The sequence below is a fragment of the Nannospalax galili genome, unplaced genomic scaffold (assembly GCF_000622305.1).
Source record: "Nannospalax galili isolate Female #2095 unplaced genomic scaffold, S.galili_v1.0 scaffold257, whole genome shotgun sequence".
NCBI classification, from domain to species: Eukaryota; Metazoa; Chordata; class Mammalia; order Rodentia; family Spalacidae; genus Nannospalax; species Nannospalax galili.
The window spans coordinates 3,451,626-3,459,530 of record NW_008340854.1 but is presented as its reverse complement, the minus strand read 5'-3'; the positions used below and the strand labels follow the sequence as shown (position 1 = coordinate 3,459,530).

Sequence of the window (7,905 nt, the reverse complement as noted above, 5' to 3'; positions counted from 1 at the left end):
CTCAGGAAGGGGTGTGTGTGTGTGTGTGTGTGTGTGTGTGTGTGTATGAGAGAGAGAGAGAGAGAGAGAGAGAGAGAGATATGGGGGAGCTGTATAAACTTGGACATGGAAGTACAGGGAGGATTTTTTAAAATCTTTTTGAAACAGGGTCTCCCTGTAGCCCCAGCTGGTCTGGAACTCACTATGTAGACCTGACTGGCCTTGAACTCGTAGAGATCTGCCTGCCCCTGCCTCCTGAGTGCTGGGATTAAAGGCATGTACCACCATGCCCAGGCTTCAGGGAGGGATTTTAAAAGCTAACCTATCTAATAGAAATAAGATACAAAGCCGGGGTGGTGGCAGGGAGCAGGCGGATCTCTGTGAGTTCAAGGCCAGCTTGGTCTACATTGTGAGTTCCAGGCCAGCTGGGGCTAGCTGGGGCTAGCTGGGGCTACAAGAAATAAGACACAAGTCACAAGTTTTATACATATATATATATATATATATATATATGGTAATAGCTACATTTAAATGGAAAAAGAAACAAAAATAAAAAGAAATAGGAGCCATTAACTATCTTCTATTTGATCCATTATATAGGAAATGCTATCATTTTAACATGTAACCAAGGTAAAAAAATAATACTAACAAGATATCTGACTTTTTGGTTGTTTTCATATAAACCTCTAAAGTCCAGTGTATTCTACTTGAGCAACACGTCTCAATTCAGACCAGCCACATCTCAAGTGTTCAAGAGCCACAAGTGGCTCATGGCCACTGTGGTGTACAGCACAGCTCCAATCTGGGCAAGCTGGGCATCATCAATCTGTGTCAGGCTGACCCTGAGAACATACCCTAGGACTCTCAACATGGCACCTCCTGGTGCCCAGGAAGGCCCAAGTGGTTAGGCCTTACTTAGCAGAGAAGGACCAAGTCTATAAGTACCATGCAAGGAAATCCATGGTGCGCAAACAAACCGCTGCATGTTAAGATCCAGGGAAAGCAGTGGATGGTTTTAATCTGCTGCAAAATCAGCATGTGTTTGTACTTTTCTATTTACAGTAGGCCCTATGAGGAGGAGGCTTGTAAACAGCTCAAGGAGCATGAAGCAGCCCAACACTCCACACAGCTGCTCTGTGTTCCCCAGACCCTTGGGTTACAAGCAAGCCCAGATTAAACCAGAAAGTTTTCATAACCAAGGAGCACAGTCTATGAAATGTGAGGGGGAGGTGGGAATCTGAGCAAAAATTCAAGCCGGGAAATTATTGCCAGCTGTGGTATGTGGGAGCCAGAGAAGATGATGGTCTCCAGGAGGAAGACTTGGGTCTTGCCCCATGTCCTCTAATCTCTGAGTCTAGGTCTGGAGGTATAGACTAGGAGAGTTACTCCACAAACTCACGGTCAGCCAATAGGTTGAGAGGGGTCCATAGGAGCCTGGGCCATCATCCTTAGTATGTGACTTGAACAGACACATAGAGCTACAAGGCTCTGCATTTAACTTTTAAAGCTTTGTAGTGCCATCTTGAAATTCGTCGTTTTTGAACCATGAGCGTTTTCATTCACAATGGGCCTCATAAATTGTAGAGCTAGTTTTAAGGGGAGGCTGAAGCAGGCAACAATAAACCCTTCCAGCCCAGGATCCCCGCTGAGGAGGACCCGAGCATGCTGAGGTTGGCTTCACAGGGACCAACCTTTTGCCCTCATCAGCAGAGTGAGGAGAGACCATCCGGAGGAAAGGCCAGAGCTGCCCTGCAAGCAACTTGGGAGAGGCAGGCCCTGGAAAACGGCACCAGGATGTTGTATATTTTCCAAAGTTCAGATCACAATGGTCTCTTTTCATTTAAAGAAAAATACCACAACCATTTCCTACCAAAGGTTAAGTCTTTACACTTAAAAAAAAAAAAAAAAAAAAAAAACAACGTATTTTTAACCTACCAAAGAATGTGCTTTTTAAAGCTGGCTTCCAGCCCTTCCTGAAGCTGAGATTCTTTCTCTCTGCTCAAAGGGAGAGTTCTAACTCCTAGAGAAGTGTCTGAGTGGCCTCTAAGCCACAGTTCTCAAAGCTGGGCAGGGAGGAGTAGTTAGTGGGAGCTTGTGGCCACCCCTACATTTAGTCAGGACCTACCAATCAGGGTAGAAGCTCCTCTTGGCAGAAATCCACAGAAACACCATGTTTAGCTAAGCCCATTTTAGGCCATACCCTCCACTATCACTCAGACCAAATATTCCTCCAGTCCTGCTGGAAGGCCACTGGCTCTCACCTACCTGACCCTGTCTCCCTTCCAGGAAGTAAACATCTAATTCCTGGCCTAGATGGAGAATGAGAGGTTATGTGTGTGAGTACCCATGTCAGTAGCGGAGGACTCAGTAACAAGACAAGGAGGAGCCTAGATGAGGCCCTCCAGCCCGTCTGTCCTGCTTGCTCTGCCCAGACCCCTGGGGATTGAACCCCCATTCTGGCACGACATCCTGTGTCTTTGCCTGTCTGTCTCTACAGACCATCAGCAGCATACCAACGTGTCCTAACATCTCCTATCCTAAAACAAAGATTGTAAGAAAATGCTCTTGACCACTCCTGTTTATTTCCCATAAGATCAAACTTTCTGGAAAGAGTTGTCCAAACTTGCTGTTTGTAGTTCCTTTTGCCTTGTTCTTTCTCTCTAAGTTTTGAGTGGGGATATGTGTGTGTGTGTGTGTGTGTGTGTGTGTGTGTGTGTGTGTGTAGGTCAGAAGTATTGTTTGTCAGGACCCAAACATCTTGTTTTTGAGACTGAGTTTCTCAGTGGGACATCTGGGAGTGTCTGTGTATGGATGTTTCCAGAGAGGTTTAACTGAAGGAGAAGATCCACACTGTGGGCAGTATCATTCCATGGGCTAGGATCCTCGACAGAATAAAAAGGGAAGAAGAAAGTAAGCTAAGCATCAACATTCAGGATGCTCTGGGACCAAATGCCTACACTGCTGCATCTGTGCCTCCCCCACCATGGATGGGGTATACCTCAAACTGTGAACTAAACCCTTAATTTGCTCTTGTGACAGTAATGAGAAGGGTAACTAGTATAACATCTACCATTCCTGGAAAACACAAGGACTGTAGAAATTTTAACTCTATGTAACATCATCTTCCAGCATAAGTCATGATTTTCAGATACATTAAACAGCTAAAAGTTTTAAACCCCACAAGGAGTCATGTTTGTTGTATATGCAATCATATTCTTTGGACTTACAATAATTACCTTGCCTTTTTACTTTCTTTCTTTGTGTGTGTGTGTATGTGTGTGTGTGTGTGTGTGTGTGTGTGTGTGTGTGTGTGTGTGCTTTCTTTGTGCATGGGGGCAGGGATTGAACTCAGGGCTTCACACATGCTAGGTTAGCACTCTACCTCTGAGCCACATCCTCAGTCCTTTAAAAAAATATATTTGGGGGCTGGGGAGATGGCTCAGTGGTTAAGAGCACTGGCTACTCTTGCAGATGACTTGGGTTCGATTTTCAGCACCCACATGGTGGCTAACAACCATCTGTAACTCCAGTTCCAGGGGAATCCAACACCGTCTTCTGGTCTCTACTGGCATTGGATGTATGGGTGCAGTTACAAACGTGCAGGCAAAACACTCATACAAATAAATAAATAAATAAATAAATAAATAAATAAATGGACAGATAGATAAAATTTTATTTTATTTTGAGACAGTGTCTTGCTAAGTTGCCAAGCTAGCATTGAACACAAAATCCTCTCACCTCAGCATCCCAAGCTCTGGGATTGCAGGTGTCTGCCACCACGCCCACCTGGAAGCTACCTCTTCTATTACTCTTCCATCCTGTACTTCCAAGATTACATTTAAGTTTATGTTCCTTTGGCCTGAAGAACATTGTTTGCTGATGACTAGATTTATCAAGTACTGTTTTTCTCAAAGTGCCTCTATTTCGTCTCCTTTATCTTTGCCTCCGCATGGTTGTAGTTGATTACTCTTGAGACTGTGGAGATGTCCTTCATTATCCTCTGGCTTCCATTGTTTCACTGGAGGAGGCGGTCAACTATCTGTTGAGTCTTTCTGCTTGCTTTGACTATTTTACCCCTGTGTTTGCTCTTCACACAGGGGTGCTGTGTTCAGTCTCTCCACAGGGATAAGAACTCTGAGAGGAGAGCAGGCAGACATGCTTCTGTGACTCCAGACCAGACCAAGGTCTCTTCATGAAGCTCAGAGGAACCCCTGAAGATGACCACCACATACTGGCAGTCATAGCCAGGTATATTTCCCAAGGAGGGCCTTAGGTCTAGTGACTAAAAAGCAGCCAATAGCCCAGGGGAGGAGAGATGAAGATAGAAAGAAGGGGTAGAGGGAATCCCACCTGGAACATTTGCATCCAAGCTCATAGCCAGAAACATGGGCTACAACATAGACCAGAACTTTTCCAATCCCCTGATAAAAGGGGTGTAAATTAGCATCAGACATGTATTTTATATTGTGTGAGATTGCTGTGAATACGTCTGTCCTATCTGACTAGAGACTTTGTAATATTGGTTGTATTCTAGCCAATGAATGCCTTTTGTTATCATTACTGAGGTCTAAATATAAGCACATACCTAAGACATGGATGAGGAGATGCAGTTAAACCTGTGGGCTGGCCTATCTCAAGTGAAGACCCCAGGTCCACAGGTATCACCATGATGGGACAGAACCAGGCCTGTGCCCATCTGGAGTAGCTTGAGAGTGTCACAGGGTACACATACAATGGGTTGTTTCCCCTCCCAGTTTGCTCTCTCCCTATTTCTAGACAAAGATGAACAATGTTTCTAGACAAAGATAAGCAACATTTATTTCCACAGTTCTGGAGCTGGGATCAGAGATCAGGGTGGCCGCATGGCTGGGTTCTGATGAGGCCAAAACTCATCTGCTGATCATTAGAGCAAAGACACTAGATTCTGACTTCTGCTTTTCAAAGGTGTTGGTTAGAATGGATAACTATTTCCAGGGAAGACTAGGATGCCTCTTTTTGGGCATGTCCAGGGTGAACACTGACCATGATGCCCCAGCCTGATGGAGCTGGACTTGCCTTCTGTTTACCTTCTTTCCAGGGAAAATCAGCGTTCACCCCTCAGGACCACCTGCCACAGTCATGCTCTTTGTAGCCAACTGAATAGATGACACACAGCATCCAAACCTCTCTTCATGGCCCTTGCAAGGCATCAGGATCCTGGTCAGCCCCAGCTGACCCGGTCTCCAGCCACATTGGTTCCCTGGGCCCCATGGAGTAGAAAGATGGGAAAAGAAAAGCAGAAACAGGTTTTAGGATTTTTCACAGTTGCTTTGGTTTGTTTGTTTGTTTGTTTGTTTATACAGAAGAAACTACTCAGCCAAGATCCCAGGGGTAACAGGCTATTTCTGAGGCGGCTGTCTCCCTCCCCACCGCCCAGAGGAAGGGCGGACACAGAGTGAAGAGTCCAGCTCTCGCTTCCTGGAACGGAGCCGACAGAGCTAGTGGGATCCTTTTTGCAGACTGTAACTATTTTTCGATGACATTATTTCATCTGGTATCCTCATGATAACCCTGTTAGTCGATGTGGAAAGAGAATTGTCTTAGTTTAGGCTGCTATAACAAAAATATCATACTTGCTTGGGTCAGCTAGATGACTCAGCCAGTAAAGGCATTTGCTACCTGTTCTAGTTTGCTTCCAATTGTTGTGACAAAACGCTCTGACCAATACCAACTTGGGGAGGAAAGGGTTTATTTGGCTTGTAATACATCTCCCAGGTCACAGTTCATCAAGGAGCCCAAGGTAGGAACTCAGGGCAGGAACCTGGAGGCAGGAGCTGAAGCACAGGCCATGGAGGAATGCTGCTTACTGACTTGCTCCCCTGGCCCATGCTTAGCCTACATTCTTATACAGTACAGAGCAACCTGTCCAGGGATGGCACCATCCTCAGCGGGCTGGGCCCTCCCACATCACTCAAAAATCAAGAAAATACCCCACAGGCATGGCCACAGGCCACTCCAATGGAAGCAATCCCCTAAATGAGGCTCCCTCTACCCAGGTGTGTCAAGTTGACAACTAAAGCTCTCCAGCACAATTGACCCCTTGTCAACCTGACACACAAACACATCACTCTTAAATCATAACCTTTCCACTTCTTGTCCCCAAGATATGATGTTAATAATATCACAGCATAAGACAGTACAACCTTAAAAGTCTCACAGTCCTTAAAAATTCAAACACCTCAAAAAGACCAAAAAAAAAAAAAAAAAAATCAAACACCTAAAATTCTACTCTTTTTTAAAAGTCTCTTTACTATGGGCTCCTGTAAAATCCAAAACAAGTACTGTCTTATTTCAAAAGGGAAGAATAGGGCACACCTAAGCAAAACCTAACTCCAGCAAAGTAGTTCAAGGCTGGACATCTGGGATTCACTCATGATCTTCTGGGCTCCAAAGGGTTTCAGCAGCTCTTCTTCTCTGACTCTGCCATCCACAGCACACACAGCTCATTTTGCAGACCCAGGCTGGCTCCATTCCACACCTGCTGCTGCCGTTGGTGGTCGTCCCACGGTCCTGGTATCTCCAAAAAGCTGGGGTCTCCACTGAAACTAAGGCTGCTCCTTCACCAATGGCCTCTTCTGGTCTCTAAGGGTGCAAAGCCTCAGATTCTCTCCATGACCCCTTTAATCCTGGGGTCTTCACTGCAACTGAGGCTGCACTTTCACCAATGGCCTTTCCTGGCCTCTCAGGATGCCAAGCCTCAGCTGCTCTTTGTGACCCCTTCACACTTTCAGCACCAGAACCATGCAGGAGACTTTTATATATTACTAAGTCCTGCTTCCAATTTGAGATGGAGGCTCAAGCCCCCCTCTGGACCATGGCTTCGTGTGCTGTCCCTGAGGGAATACTTCCCAGAAGATTTTGCCACAGTGATGCTGGTCTCTTGTTACTTAGAGCTGATTTTTTGGCCCCAGCTGGTCTCTTCTTAATCACAGCTGATTTTTCAGCCCCAGCTGACCAGAACCCACAGATTCTCAATTCAAGAGATCACACAAACAGCGCTGATAGTCTCTGCTTTCCTTTGAAGCTTCACAAGGTAGGCCTCCATCATCCACAACTCTTTCAGTGTAACTGTTCCAAGCTCCACAGCAACAAACTTTAAGCACTCAATCGCTTTTCCAGCCCAAAGTTCCAAACACTTCCACAATCCTCCCCAAAACACCAAGGTCAGGTCTGTTACAATAATACCCCACTCTCTGGTACCAATTTCTGTTCTAGTTTGCTTTCAATTGCTGTGACAAAACACTCTGACCAATACCAGCTTGGGGAGGAAAGGGTTTATTTGGCTTACATCTCCCAGGTCACAGTTTATCAGGGAGCCCAAGGTAGGAACTCAGGGCAGGAGCCTGGAGGCAGGAGCTGGAGCACAGGCCATGGAGGAATGCTGCTTATTGGCTTGCTCCCCTGGCCCATGCTCAGCCTATTTTCTTATACAATACAGAACAACCTGCCCATGGCTGGCACCTTGGTATGTTAAGATGACAACTAAAGCTATTCAGCACACGGCCCAAGCCTGACAACCTGAGTTTGATCCCTGGTATCCATGTCAAAGTAGGAGAGCACTGACTCCACAAAGTTGTCCTCTGATCTCCACACATGCACTGTGGCCTATTGTGTGCACCTGTACTCTCAGGCACACAAACAAACTCACACAATAAAAATAAAGTTAAGAAAAAAAAATGTCTTCTTAGGGAGCAACATTTACTTCCACGGTCTGGAGCTGGGAGCAGAGATCAGTGTGACAGCATGGCCAGGTTCTGGTGAGGCCCTCTTTAGGGGTTTCATGCTATTAACTTCCTGTCACACACATACATGCTTATGTGGTGGACACTCTTGTGTCTTTTTACAAGGGCACTAAACCTATTGAGGACCACAATTTATAACCTAATC

At 45.7% G+C, this 7,905-nt stretch overlaps 1 long non-coding RNA gene across 1 annotated transcript in view; it reads left to right on the top strand.

The window, feature by feature from the left end:
* Positions 1 to 5,622, top strand: part of LOC115070823 — an 8,208-nt gene extending 2,586 nt beyond the window's left edge. Inside the window, exons 2-3 of the long non-coding RNA XR_003849948.1 lie at positions 4,077 to 4,227; positions 5,322 to 5,622. This is a non-coding gene — a long non-coding RNA (uncharacterized LOC115070823). The remainder of the gene's footprint in view (positions 1 to 4,076; positions 4,228 to 5,321) is intronic.
* Positions 5,623 to 7,905: the final 2,283 nt, after the last annotated feature.